This window comes from Gopherus flavomarginatus, chromosome 3, assembly GCF_025201925.1.
Source record: "Gopherus flavomarginatus isolate rGopFla2 chromosome 3, rGopFla2.mat.asm, whole genome shotgun sequence".
NCBI classification, from domain to species: domain Eukaryota; kingdom Metazoa; phylum Chordata; order Testudines; family Testudinidae; genus Gopherus; species Gopherus flavomarginatus.
Window position 1 is genome coordinate 253,413,692 of NC_066619.1, and position 15,928 is coordinate 253,429,619.

At 41.2% G+C, this 15,928-nt stretch overlaps 1 protein-coding gene across 1 annotated transcript in view; it reads left to right on the plus strand.

Moving 5' to 3' along the window:
• Window positions 1–15,928, plus strand: part of LOC127048246 (uncharacterized) — a 176,954-nt gene that overhangs the window by 15,967 nt on the left and 145,059 nt on the right. The gene's annotated exons all lie outside the window — the stretch shown is intronic.

A 15,928-nucleotide genomic window follows, 5' to 3' on the forward strand; every position in this document is an offset into this window, starting at 1 on the left:
CTCATTCCACTTCTTGCCCCTGGGCAATAGGTGACTGTGAAGTCAAATTGAGGTGGGGAAAAGGCCTACCTTAGTTGCCTCTGGTTTAAGGCCCAAGCCTTCCAGAATATCCAAAGTTTTTATGATCAGTAAAATCTTGAATGATTTGCTGTGCTCCTTTAGGCAAAGAGGGATGGAAGGGTTATTAATTTGAATATTTGTTTGGACTTTCATTTGGACTTGTTTGTGCTACCCCAGAAGGAGTTTAGACTTATACGTGACTTGGCCAGAGGGTCAAGCCACAGAACACCCAGAGGAGAAATCAGGAAAAGATGCAGGCTGAGAAAGGTTATTGCAGGTCCTAGGTAGAGCCATGTAGGGGGTGCCAGAGGTGAGGACCCCATTAAATACTCGGAGAGATGAGAGGGAGCCCATGAGGTGAAGACATGCTACTACAGGGACTCCAGAGCTCTGATTCTTGAGACAGATCAATTTATCTTAAGTGTAGAACCTGAGGGTTAAAGGGAAAGATTGCTGGTTTTATATCTGCATTACAGTCACTGAATTCCAGAGAAACTTGGGGATTAGTTCTGCTTTCAGTGTAGATTAGAACATCCTGAAGGCTACTCAAAATGATGCTGATTTGTAATAGCCCTTTAGGGCTATTACACCAGCCAAGGATCAACAGAACACAGCACAGTCCAGCCACAATACTTTCTACCCCAGCACATTCACAATCACGCTGTGCAGAGGAACTGCAGTGCAGCCCACTGGCTCTAGTGCATTAACAATAATTCACACATGTATTCAACACAAGCAATTACAATATGAGTGTAAATGTTGTGATGACTACGTGCCTTTCTGCATCTTGTATTAATCCCAGACTAAACTCATTGTAATTTCTCTATAATTAGGCCTTGGATTGTATTCTTTGGTATGTTGTTTAAAAATAAATAAATCATAAAAATGATCTTAATAGCTATTTAGGGCCAGATTTTCAGAAGTGTTCAGCAGCCTGCAGCTCCCAGTCACAATTGCACTGAGAACAATAGGAGAGGTGCTAGGTGCTGAATATTTTTGAAATTCTGAACACTTTGTTTAGTCACTGCAGTTGAGCTCTTCTGAATATCCAGTCCCTTTTGTGGGTGCTGAGTGCTTTCAAGAATCTGGCCCCACATTTTTAGCCTGGTCTTATAGAACCCTACAGTGACATTGGCTGTTAATGCTCAGTAATATCTTCATTCCCATTAAATGTTCAGTACAAGTTTGGGAGCTGTCCATGCTTGTTGAGAAGTATTTAGAAAAATTATATCTGATGCCATGGCAATTATATTGTACGTGTAACAAAATATAACTTGCCTCTTTACTCATACTTTTGAACAACCTTCAGAGTTACCTATGCCTCTTTACATATTGGTTAATGACAGAAGAAACAACAAGACAGGCACAAAGAATACCATCTGGGCTAAAGCTGGACTGTCATTTCATAACAACTGGATGTGAGGTAGCAACCAAGCATCTTAATATCCATTACCCTCTACTTTTGTAGAAGTAATTAAGGGTTTTTAATATCCTTATTAGAAACACTGAAAAGCACACAACAAGACCAGTGAAATAGATGAGATAAGCATCTATGAATTAAATATTAAAAACTTAATCAGATTAAAAATTAAAAGTCAGAAAACATTCTATTTAAGCAAAATACTTTGTCACTGATTCTGATCTTAATTACATCCATGTAAATCTAATGCAACTAATTGTGCATATTATATAGACAGAACATGGTTTCAAAAACAGGTAAATAAAGTTAGGTTCTTCTGTTCATATTCAGACACCATATTTACACAACTGGTTTTCAAAGGTACTGACCATCTAGCAGTTCCCACTGGCTTTTGAGAGCTCCATATTTTTGCAAATCAGGCCACTTACTTACATATTTAATTATGGACTTGGGTGCCTAAAAAACTAAAAAGTAAAAATATTGAAAAATTGGAGAGGGCTCAGAGAAGAGCCACAAGAATGATGAAAGGACTGGAAGATGTGCCTTATGGTGAAAAACTAAATTGATAGACTCAGTGGGCTCAGTCTAAGAGAAGGTTAAGGGGTAACTTATCAAAGTCTGCAAGTTCCTACACAGGGAAATAAATTTGATAATAGAAGGCTCTTTAGGTTTATCAGACAAAGCTATAATGAGATCCAATGGCTGGAAGTTGAGCTGGACAGTTTTAGACTGGAAATAAGCCACATTTTTAACCATATGGGTAATTAACCATTGGGGAAACTTACCAGGAATTGTGGTGGATTCTCCATCACTGGAAATTTTAAAATCAAGACTGGATGTCTTTCTATAGGATCTGCTCTAGTTCAAACAGGAATGAATTCAGGTAAGTCCTGTTATCTGTTTTATGCAGGAGGTCAGATGATCACAATGGTCCCTTTGGCCTATTTATCTATGAAAAAAGTTTGGGTCCTATTTTTGAAAAACTGTGTGCATAAGGGTGCGTATGCTATTTATTATTTTTACACACACACACACCCTCATAACGGTTTTTCTGGCTTGAGTTTCTGATGGTTCCTTTATTCAAAAGTAGGCCTCACTGAAAAGTAGAGAATCTCCTCTTTTCAATGGTATAAATTGTTCTTATTTATTAGGGATGATTGGAATATGGTAACTATTTTGTGTGTGATATTTTGTTTTGCCTTCGGTTTTCTTTTGTTTCTTTTTTCAACTATGAAGTTTTGGTTTCTTTGTGTGTAACAAAACCAGAACATTTAGAAAGAAAGAAAAGCTTTCTACTGACATTTTCATTTAATAAGAAGGCTTTTTTTTCTTCAGATATTGTTGACAATATATTTTGACCAGCTCCACTTACAATTATTGTAATGTGCAAAGGCTCCATTTAGGTTCAGTCACTATATAAACATAAGTAGGGCTGGCCAAAATTTGTAATTTCCAATTCTCAAGACATTTAATCATTTTGAAATTGGTTTTGGGTTGATTCTATCAGAACCCTGCCTGAGATTCGATGAAAATTCATCAGATCCATATTGCTTTTGTGACATGTTGCAGGTTCCACATGTCATAATTTTTCAATTAAATTCTGTTTTGCTGGAAAATTGTCATCCAGCTGAACTCTACATATAAGCAAATAGTCCTTGCAACAAAGAGCCAAATCTAAAGAATAAAGATAGAAGGGTGGCGGAAGGGGATGAAGAAAACAAAATGGTCAGGCATAAGCAGGCTTGTGTCATATTTTATTTAAAACTGAAATATTTTGGGGGGAGGCAAGGATTTTGGGAGTAAGAAGGATGTGGATAAAGACACATCAAACAGGGCAGGGGGTTATAAAGAGGAAGGCATGGGAGACAGAGAAGAGTGAGAGCAAAATGGGGAGGATATTAAAGTTGAATAACAGAAACACAGCAGTGGTATGAGAGAGGCAGGTTGTAGGCATGCCAACAATCAAAGGAAATACAGTGATAGGAAAAAATATCCAGCATCCAAGTTTCAGAGCTGACTGAGTGACAACAAAAGTTATCTAAAGACTACTGCTGTTCTCTATGCAGAGATGGGACAAGAAGCCATGAGGCCCAATGCCTAGTTAAAGTCTTTTAGGTCCATTAGTCTAAAGGTATGTCTATACTACCCGCCAATTGATCCAGCGGGGTTCGATTGATCACGTCTAGTCTAGACACGATAAATTGATCCCCGAGCACTCTCCTATATTCCACCATGGCAAGAGGCGCAGGCGGAGTCGATGGGGAGTGGCAGCAGTTGACTTACTGCAGTGAAGACACTGCAGTAAGTAGATCTATGTACGTCAACTTCAGCTACGTTACTCACGTAGCTGAAGTTGTGTAACTGAGATTACCCTGCCTCTCCCCCTCAAGTGTAGACCAGGGCTAAGGGTTGCACAGAATCAAATCTAATCCATCATCAGGCACTGCTATCAGCTCAGTTTTCACATCTCAAAAACTGGACCCAGTGATTGTGAGCAAAACCTCTTCCTGGGGGCTGGTATGTTAAAACATTACAATTCAAATGGTCTCTTAAATCAAAAGTAGTATTTCCGCAAATCTAGAACAATGCACTTTCGTGGTTAAAAAACCCACTTCTTCAGATGCATCTGAAGAAATGTTTTTTCTACCCAAGAAAGCTTATGCCCAGTAAATCTGTTAGTCTTTAAGGTGCCACTGGACCCCTCATTGTTCTTGTTGATTCCAACTAACACGGCTACCCCTCTGATACTTGTCTCCAAATCTAGTTTCTCCAGCACTTACTGGTGCTCAGTGTTTGTTTTCCCAAACCCAGGTCCTGCTGCCTGGCATTTCCTTAAGCCATTCCTCTTAAGGCTTCTACTCCAACCTCTCTCTCTGCTGGTGACTCCAGCCAGGCCTTTCCCTCTGGCTGGCATGGAGATCCCCTTCATCTCCTATCAAGTTCTTCCCTTAAGTGAATTGTTTGATAGCCTTTTATCTAAAGAACAGGTGATTTGCAGTCTACCACCTGATCCCTGAGCGCATACCCCTAAAATCAGATGCAGTTAGTCACTCAGAGGTCATGCTAAGCCCACCTCCCTTAAAATGCCATTCTGTGACACAGGCCCTTAGTGATTGACATTAATGACTGTTTTGTAATGTTTGAGAGAGAGTGAATTTACTCATGGACAGTTTCATGTTGCACAAGGGCATTTTCATGGCAGAACTTCTTAGGAGGAAAGTGACTTTATCATTAACTCTAAGCATTTCCTCAACTTTTGAACATGCACAAGCAGTGACATATGATATGATATGACTATAATCCCTTGACCAGTTTTACTATGCTTTAAGACCTGGTGAAATGACTTCATTCAGTTTTGACCATACTAAAGTCACCCCTGTAATCAGTGCTACTAGGAAGCTGAAAATCTGAATATTTATGAGTAAGGGATCAATGATTAAATTCAAAGCATCCCTGTATTGATCATAGGATACTCTCTTCCATTAACATAATTAAACTAAATAATGTCACAATATTTAAAAGTCAGAGCTCACCAAAGGCGAGAGAGTCAGCCTCAGGTGCAGACTTTGATATCCAAATCTGTCTTCAGGGCATGTTGTTATTAACCAGTATGGAATATTTCTCATATGTAAATAAACATATATGATGCGATGACACCTGAAAAGTAATAGAAATGAGGAGAGATACCAAAAATGTAATGAAAAGGAAAAGTTAAAGGTTTCTTCACTAGCTGCCTAGGGTCTGTGGGGCCTGGTCATCATGAGTTAAAAGGGTGAATATTTCAGGAAATAACAATCCTGGAGTGAGAACATTCAGAAAGGGACTTAAAAATTATATACATAATGTTTTTAAAGGAACTAAATCTTACTCAAATGCACAGGAGATCCCTTGCAGTTCAGGTCTGGGAGAAATGGGATGTTAATGCCCTATGAGAGTAAATAGACCAGGACATCTTTTAAAGTCATGAATTCTCTCTTCTCCAGTTTCATAAAGTATGAAATTTGCCTGCAGTTTGCAGGTAGACAATATCTGGCCTACTGATGAACTAAAGAACACTCCCATGCTTGAAGTAGTTAAATTCTAAAGACTGGAGCTGTTCTGCAAGAAACAGAATGTAAAATGTATTTATTTATAGATGGTTCTCTGTGACTGGCAATGCTTCCTTCTTAGTCATGACAACGTCCTATGTATTTAGATTAATCAGACTTAACACTGTCTCGCTTGTCCTAACCAATGGAAGCTCAATTAGCGCTAATGATGCACCATTGAAATAACTAGAAATATGTCAATTTACTTTGGTGTGCTTTGGATCAGGCCTAATTGCCTAATGCTGCACCACTGAAGGCAATGAGACTTTCACAATTCATTTTCATGGGAGCAGGATTAGGCCCGTTAGTTAGCATTCATGTTTTTATGAAGAAATAGAACTAAGCAGCAAGTAGAAACAAGATAATTATCGGAAGCTAAATATAAAGGATGGCTCTTAGGTTTGAATGGAATACAGTTTGTTTATACTCCAGGAAGATCAAAATCTGTGGGCAAGGAATGATTTAAACAAGAGATTTTAAAATAACTAAAAGAGGAGGATAAATATGTCCTGAAATTGAAAACCAAAAAGCAGAAAGGGAAATCAGATTTAGAAGTGTACCGTAATATAAAACCATATTTGTATACTTATACGTTTTGTGCACTATGTCTGTGCCAGGAAACTACATTAGACACATCTGCATAAAATATATTTCCAATTTAACTAGTCTAGAATGACCACATTCATTTTCTAGTTCACTGCAAGGGTAAGTAATATAATAAGCACAATTTATTCCCCAAATTTAATATTTTAGCATGCTTTTTGAGTTAACTTATTATTACCAATGATATGTCCTTGGCTTTTTTCTTTTTTGTAGCTATTGAATATGTCAAGCACACTGAAGATGTTTGAACGTTTAAGATAAAGAAAGTCCAGTTATTCTGTTTTCCTGCCTGAACTGGCTTTATTCCTATAAACAAAAAGGACATGTATTGTAGTTAAAATAACTAAAACCCCCCTCAGAAGTATTCAGGGGAGGAATATTAAAAAACTTCAGAAAAAATATGAATATGCAGGTATGATTCAGATAACAGATTGTTCATTAGTAGCACAAGATAGATGAATAATGAAATTAGTGCTCTACTTATAACAAAGCATTTTAAGAAATGTTTACACAGAAGAAAAAATATTGAAATAGAATTCTGATTCTGTTTTCCTCATTTTAGAAAAAAACTCCTATTGACATTGTTGGGATTCTTCTCTGAATAAAAAGTGTAGAATGGAGTGCAGGATATTATAATAAGTAATATATATGCCTTGTAATTAGTCTATGCTGCAGACATCATGGAGTTACTTTTATATTGTAGGTTTTTTAATGCAGGAAATATATTCCATAGAGATGTACTATGTCATTTCCAGAGGGGATCTTGTTGGCTGCAGCTGAAGGACCAATATTTAAAAACATGAAATCTGCAATGCAACCTGAAAATCAAATTAGTTAAAACCAGGTGTAACTATTTTTTCAGTAGGTATCCTCTTTCTTCTTTGATCATTTCATCATTATTTGAATTTCAGGAGAGAAACAGGAAAGGAAAAAAAGTTACTGAGTATGTTAACAGACCTAACCACAGAGCACACTAAAAAATATGTTTTTAGTATTTTTGGGTTTAGAGTGTTCATCTGAATCAATTAAAATAACTAAGACATTAAAAAAGTACAATATGAGTACCATACATTATTCTTCTCAGACAAATGGTCTCAGCAATTGTTGAAATATCCTCCATGTTAGAGAGAGTAGGTGGCTGAAGTAATATTGCTTTTTGGGCTGACTTCTGTGGGTGAAAGAGACAAGCTTTTGAGCCACGCAGAACTCTTACTGTCACAATTAGAAACAAGGTGGAACAGATTATTTGTCTTATGTAGTTAACAGATATTGTAAGAGACCATTCAAGGTGAAAATGGACCATTAACACCTCTGCAGTCACAGGACAAAAGTGAGTTAGTGGGGTCCAAAGTGTGGTGGTAGGTGATAACTAGGGGTGTGCGACTAGAACCCATATGAGGTGTCATTAAACAGATACAACCCATACTCAATAGGGACACATTCTGAAAAAAATCTTTCTTGAACCACCTCTCTTCTGGCCTTCAAACAACCCCCCCAGAACTGACAAGATCATCATCAGAAGCAAGTTCTGCACAGATCAGGACCCACCAACTCAAAGCAGCACCAGACACTGCCATAAGAACAGATGCAAAACCTGCAGACATATCTCCACCGTTACGATGATCAATACCCCTATAACACACCTTTCAAGATCTATGGGTCCTACCATACCTAACGCAATACGTGATGTACCTTATCCCATGCACTAAATGCCCCAATAACAACTTTGTGAGTGAAATGAAACAATCATTCTGCTCTTGAATGAACTCACACAGATAAATGATAGAAGACAAAAGCACCTTATTATCCATGGGCAAACACTTTTCACAAAATGATCACTCCATATCTGACCTCTCGTCTCAATCCTTGTCCTTAAAGAAAACCTGCACAACATCTTCAAAAGACTAACCTGGAAGCTTAAATTCATAACTTTGCAAGACACTAAAAATCATGGTCTTAAAAAATAAACTGGATTTATGGATTACTATAACAATCTGTAACCCACTAACCCCCCCTTTTTTGTTCTGTGACTGTAGAAGTGTTAACTGACCACTTCACTTGAATGGTCTTTTACAATGTATGTTAATTACTTATGCTGAACAATCTGTTCCATACCACCTTGTGTTTAGCTGTGGCACTCTGAGTACCTTTCCTAGACCTGAAGAAGAGCTCTGCGTTGCTCGAAAGCTTGTATCTCACCAACAGAAATTGGTTCAATAAAAAATGTTACCTCACTTATCTTGTCTCTAATATACTGGCACCAATCTAGCTACACTGTAAAGAACTTCTTTACCTTGATAAACACTGAAGAGTGCTCTGCAAACCCTCTGAAATTATTATTATTATTTTATTTTTTGTGGCTTTGTGCAGTCTGGAAGCCATATGAAGATATTATTTGCGTCTGGCCCTAAGGAACTACTCTTTGTCAGTGTAAATGAGTAAATCTATATTTTTCATTATTCCTTAAAGACACATTAAAGCGTGAACATTTCCCACCCTTTAGATAAATCACTGAAGTGGGCAAACTAAAAGGGGACTCTGTGTGTGTGTGTGTGCACGCAACCCCCCACCTCTGCTTTGTACACTTGACTTTGGGGTAATGTAATTGATATATACTCGATCATAAGCCAGTTAATTTATAAGCCGACCTTCCAAGGTGGATAAGTAAAAATGGAAAATGTTTATAACCCATTCAGAAGCTGACCCTGTAATTCAGAGGTCAGCAAACTTTGGCTCCCAGGCCATCAGGATAAGCTGCTGGCAGGCCGAGATGGTTTGTTTACCTTGAGCGTCCACAGGCACAGAGGTAAACTTAGAGTAAACAAAGTGTCCTGGTGTGCCAGCTGCTTACCCTGATGGGCTGGGACAGCAACTGGTGGGGAATTTTTGGGGGAGAGAAGCTGGGAGTCAGGGGAGTAAGCTTGTGACCACCCCCCACATGACCACACCCCTAGCCTGGGACCCCCACACTCTCCCCATCACCTTATCTGGGGAGGGCCAGACTGGGCGGCGTGACTGCAGCATGTTCCAGAAGGCTGGGCCGGGTGGCACGGCCACAGAGCCTGCACAGCCTACCAGCCCTAGAGCTGCAGCTACTTCGGAGGCTGGGGAGAGAGCAGCGTGGCCAGAGGCGGAGAGACTCTGGCCCTGCCTCTTCCTTTCTGTCTTTGCTGGCCGTGCTGCCTCTCCTTGCTCCCTCTGTTGGGGAGAGGGGCTGTGTCCCACCTGTCCTTCTCTATACCCATTCATAAGCCAACCCCCCTTTCTGGTGCTTCCCTTTTTTACTAAAAAAAAATCGGCTTATGAACAGGTATATATTATGATAAACAAATTTCCAAATGTCTGTCTTCTTGGAGTTTTGTCTTTCTGAGCTGATTATTTTTTCTTTGAGTCTGTAGTAGTCAGGGCGGGCTCCAGGCCCCAGCATGCCAAGCGCATGCGTGGGGCAGCATGCTGTGGGGGGCGCTCTGGTGGTCGTTGGGAGGGCGGCAGGCAGGGCTCCGGTGGACCTCCCACAGACGTGCCTGTGGAGGGTCCGCTGGTCCCGCGACTTTGGTGGAGCGTCCCCCGCGGCATGCCGCCGTGCTTGGGGCGGCGAAATGTCTGGAGCCGCCCCTGGTAATAGTTTCCTCCACTTCTTCTGCAGACCCAAATGATGATTACTGCTATTGGTATTGAACATACCTCATCTCCATCCAGTTAATGAAAAGAAAAGCTGGAGATATTCAGGGTCAGATTCTTAGCACAGCATAGTACATCAGCACAGATCCGTTGAAATGCATGGAACAATGGTGTTTTACACTAGCTGAGCAGCTTGCCAATTTCTATTATGGATCAAGAATTTAGGGTAACAGATTAAGACATACAACTACTTCAGGAATTATGTTGTCCTGTTTTGTTAAGGTTAGTAAGTCTACATCCTGCAGAATGAAGTTGTTAGGAACTAAAGCCTGGGTTAAAAAATAAAATAAAAATCACACTGGTAGAAGTTCTGTGAAAAAGAAATCAAAGATTATTGTTATTAGCTGTATTGTGTCAATGCCTAGATGCTGCCCATTGTAGATCAAAGCCCCGTTGTACTAACACGCATAACAACAAGACAGTTCCTGCCCTGAAGAGCTACAGCTTGGTGTGAAGGCTTGACTATGTTCTGTACAGCTGCTTGAGGAATTCTGTACTTTGCTGATTCTGTTAAGCCCTGTTTTCATAAAACTTTCTTTCAAATCAGATTATCCAGGTTCTTATATCAGGACTCACAGGAGATCATCCCAGAGAAAGAGTCTGCTCCTATGGGGTTCTGAGTGCCTTAAATTCTAATGAAGCCAGGACCTCCATTTAACACTTTATCTGAAAGACCACACCTACAGCAACATCGTGCTCTACAGCTCCATGTTAGGACTGAGTCAGCGGGAGAATGCCCCACATTGAAATAGCAACACCACTTTTTGCAGCATTAGGGTTTTTCCTAGAAGCCTTCTTTGCAAGCACTTACTCTGCCCTGCTTAACAGAGGACCTATCCCTGCCCTGCTTAGCTGATGACATATCTTGATTTAACTCCTTTGATACTAGAATCCTGAAGGACTTGTGTGAAGGCAAAGCAGCAGCTAAGCTAACTAAATTTGTCATCACCTGTTTTTCATCCTCCACAGCTCCATATGGAGCATGGTGACAGAATATTCATATTCATATCTCTGTGGGAAACCTGACAAATTTGCACATGGCAAGAGAACTGAAGCCTAGGAAGGAGGAATCTGAAATATTTTCTTGGTAAGTGGATAGAGACCGAACCTTTCATTTAACTTTTTGTTGATGGCACAAACTTTCTGATATATGCCGTTATAATTTATGTTTGATTATTCACTTCAGTGAGACTTAGTGCTGTTGTGCTATCATGTTCATAAGTAGTTGGGAGACTGAGGGGAAGTCAATATTTCTTTAAGCAGTGTGCAAATATGTACAAGGCAGAGGAATTAGATGAATACTGCTGGTGCAGGTAACTGGCTTTTCCATGGGTTTGCAGTGAATGATTGTAAAGGTTGGGCTCATCTAGAAAGATGTGAGTGAAGTGTAGAGTCCAAGGGCAATCTATTGGGGATAACACCAACCTGAAACATATTCTCACCAGTAACTGCACACCGCACCATAATAACTCTAGCTTAGGAACCAATCCATGCAACAAACCTCGATGCCAACTCTGCCCACATATCTACACCAGCGACATCATCACAGGACCTAACCAGATCAGCCACACCATCACTGGTTCATTCACCTGCACATCCACCAATGTAATATACGCCATCATATGCCAGCAATGCCCCTCTGCTATGTACATCGGCCAAACTGGACAGTCTCTACTGAAAAGGATAAATGGACACAAATCAGACATTAGGAATGGCAATATACAAAAACCTGTAGGAGAGCACTTCAACCTCCCTGGCCACACTATAGCAGACCTTAAGGTGGCCATCCTGCAGCAAAAAAACTTCAGGACCAGACTTCAAAGAGAAACTGCTGAGCTTCAGTTCATCTGCAAATTTGACACCATCAGCTCAGGATTAAACAAAGACTGTGAATGGCTTGCCAACTATAGAACCAGTTTCTCCTCTCTTGGTTTTCACACCTCAACTGCTAGAACAGGGCCTCATCCTCCCTGATTGAACTGACCTCGTTATCTCTAGCTTGCTTGCTAGCATATATATACCTGCCCCTGGATATTTCCACCACATGCATCTGAAGAAATGGATATTCACCCACGAAAGCTCATGCTCCAAAACGTCTGTTAGTCTATAAGGTGCCACAGGATTCTTTGCTGCTTTTACAGATCCAGACTAACACGGCTACCCCTCTGATACTATTGGGGATGATTTCCAGAAGCATCTCCAGCCCAATCTATGCCACTTCCCTGAAAATGAAGGGTCATATCCTGTGGTGTTGCGTTGCCTCTTTGTACCACACTGCTGGTAGATCATCAGCTTAAAGCTAGTATCTCTGATTCTGCAGCTGCTGTATCAAATCCTGGGGGCCTGTTGCCCTAGATGCTCAATGTTAGACTGGAGACTGGACTAGCGCAGAGTGGGCTCAGAAGCCTGGGAATACAAAGGCAGTATTTGCTCCTCTAAACCCTTCAGAGCTATGCTGTGCACTACTTGGCTTAGCTAAAGTTTATTCAAGAATCTAATCTTATGACTAGGACCATCTATTTTACAGAAATATACTTGGGTAACAGTCTGTGGTAAAGTCTTCATTTGCTCTTTCATGTATAGGAAGCTTGTGCAGCATGATAAACGATCAGTCAACATGCTGTCACAGCCCACTGAAGCTGTTTGTGGTGGTGGGGTTTCTAGATTCCTCCACCTCATTTGTCAGTTCTCTGTATAAAGTCAAAACCTTAACTAGTCCTGACCAATGCATTTGCCATCTAACCTTCTCATCCTCTTGTGAGTAAGGAGGATGGAAGGGTTGTCTCCTAAAAGGTTGCAGACCTGAACAGTCAAGCATACTGGTATTGCTGCTAAGGATTCTTTGAAACATAATGTTCTGTTGTACGGACTAAACTTCCAAAAACTGGGTCAAAAGAAAAATAAAAGTAGCTTACATGGTTCTTATTTAAATTACGCAATATGAAGTCAGGAAGTAGGAAGAACATTCTTTAGAATGAGGCCCATATTCAAAAAAGCATGTCTAGTACAGCAGTAGACAGATATTTGGCTTCTTCCCCACTTCTCTCATTAAAGGTTAATATCTAAATAAGAAATGTGCTGTCATTCAGGGAGACTTCAAAAGACGTGACCCACCTTTATACACAATATTGATAGATAAATTCCTTGGTTATTTAATAACACCAAGCATTCCCCATAGATTTCACTCAACAGCCATATCCCATCACATAAATACTGACAGTCCCTTTCACATCATTCATCTACATATCTGAACAATGTAAACAAATACATTTAGCTAGAAGTGAAAACACTGAGTAAATTTACAAAAAATCTGAGAATGTTGTTATTAATGGCTTTCATTTTGGGAATAAGATAAACACTTTTGCAAGCTGTAAAGCTCCAGCAATCCCATGTTGTCTTCTTTCCAAAGAAATATAAGATACACATACTTAAAAACTGTTATGCACATTAGATGACAGTCATGATTGTAGGTGCAAGATAATGGAATGTATTGCTCTCCCATGGGGACAGCTGTATTTGAGTGGGAGAGTTCCATCCTAGAGGTGTGCAAGAACTGAACCACTGCTGCCCTTCCCTGGTGGTTCTGTCCAAGAGCTTTCATTTGTGGCTGAGGCATTAATGGGGATTACAGGGAGAATGCTGCCTAGGAGATGCCCTGAACCACTGCTGTGCACCATCCTGAGAGGAATTTCTGTCACCTGGCACCAACAGCCTGGTTTCCATCAGCAAAATCAAATCCTGCAGTTTGCATTCATGTTAAGTCACTTGTCTTTCCTGAATTCCTATTGTGCCAATGCATTAGCGTACATGCTCATTAGTTTACCATTCAGCATTTTGCAAAGCAGTGGTGCTCAGAATCATAGCTATTGTACCGGTATTGCATGTTTACTTTTAGAAATGGGATTTTAAAAGCCAAGGTTCTATTTGCTCTACACAGACTTTCTATAAAGGGGTCTGCATCATTTTCTTTGGTGAAAGTTTCTGGTTTGCCCTTTGATATATTGCACGTTCTACCCCAGATAACTGTCACTCTCCACTTTAAAGGAGTTTGATGCATAAAAGGCCAATTCTGAAGTTGATAGGATTTTGCTGTGCAGAATCTGAGCTGGGTCCTCCAGATTTAGATGCTGTGAGGTCCTTTGGGATGAAAGGCACTCTACACATCTGTGCCTATCTAGTATGAGAGTATGGCAGATCATGGGGTGTGACAGAATGCCTTTGGTTGGTTTCATGTTGTGGCATTGAAGCATTTTCAAAATGGCTTTCTGGGTTTCAGTCTGATAGCCATGCAGTCAAATCAACATCAAAAGGATGCTTTCCTGTCTTCTGGCTTGCTGGCAGTGCTGGAACCAGCAGACTTCCAGCATCTTTACAAGCTTACTATAAAGACTGGATGCCAGTTTTGTCCATCCATTTTTTATAAGATGATTCAACTCAGGTTACATAAGGTTTTTCTTCACAAACTACTCGTAAAGACTTAAAAACACTGAATCATGCATCAATATCCAGGGGTAGACATGGGCCCACTCAGTGGTGCAAGTAGATTTTAACTCTTACTGGTACGGTACCAACCCCCTTGACCTCACCCTCCCTCACAAAAAATGTTCCGTGACCAGAGCCCTGTGTGGATACAAATTTATACATGCGGATACAAATTTATACCCCGGCGGATGCGGATATCCGCAGATAGAAATCAGTACCGCTGAACTGCAGGGCTCTCCCAGGAACTGCAACAGTGAAAGGAGCAGAACGTGAGGCCACTGCTCCCAGGAGCCAGCACCCCACACAGGCGACTCCTCTGGTGTAGCTGTCCTGTCCCATGCCCTTCCCCCAGCCCTTCCACGCAACTCTGTCTCCTGTTTGGGGTCTGTACAGCCCCGCAAGAGACCAGGGCTGGGGGTGGAGCTGGAGGCAGTACAGCCATGGTGGAGGAGCTGCCAGTGTGGACTCTGGCTCCTGGGAGCTGCGGCCCCATGTTCTGCTCCTTTCACCTCTGCAGTTCCCAGGAGAGACCTGAGGCTCATTGGATACCAATTTCTGTCCAGAGATATCTGCATCCAAGGTATAAATTTGTATCCACGCAGGGCTCTACAATTCATTTTTGAAAATGTGTCTTTCCAGTACAGCATACCAGCAATAAATGTCTTAACGTTATGGCGTACCTGACCTCACTGGCTCACTTGCACCACTGGGCCCGCTAGGGCTACAACAAGACTCAATTTTTAACCCTGTGGAGCTGTGCTACCTTAAAGCAGCGTCAGGAAATCACAACTGCTTCTCTTCCCCCCTTTGCAGGAGGGAGGGAGGTGGAGAAATCAAGTTACTGCTGCCCTTCACAGAGCAGCCATACTCCTCCAATCTTGTGCCAGCTTGCAATGCTGGCTGGCCTGTTAGGAGCACTCACCACCCGTCTCTACCCACTCACTCCTGGAGGGTGGGGTGGGAGCAGCAGCCCTGTAGATCCAGCTTCTCTCTCCGGACCTGGAGCCCTGACTCAGGCAAGCTGTCCAGGAGGTTGGGTGGAGCTCACCTGCCCTTATTCCCCTGTGCAACCAACTAAGGGTAAATGACAAGCTTGCTTCTAGGAAATATCACTGTTGCCAACTCTCCTGAATAATGTAATTTTGACCCTTGTTACAGGCAGACTAGTGATGATGTGTAAACTGCAACCTTCGTATGATTTTTGTGAAGGGAAACTGGGGAGATATAGCCAGCAAGTATCCCACTCACACAATGCCCCGGTACCCTAGTGGAAGGTGCACTGAACTGCAAGCTTAGAGATCAATTCTAGTCCCAGCTCTTTTGGTGACTTCTGTTAATATTCTGTTATATTCTATAACCTTTATTAGGATCCAAGATTTCATACTCTGGGAGTGGGGTGGGGGTAACTATCATTCAATTTAACAGATAAGATAACTCAAAGCTTGGATGACATCACTTCAGGCAGAGCAGAGAATAAAACCCAGCTCTTTAAAATATTGGAGCATCCATTTTGCCACACGATGTTTCAGGGGGGAACGTCTCAGGTGCTTGTGTGACCTGTTCTGTGTCAGCCTCTAAACTAGGCCACATATAC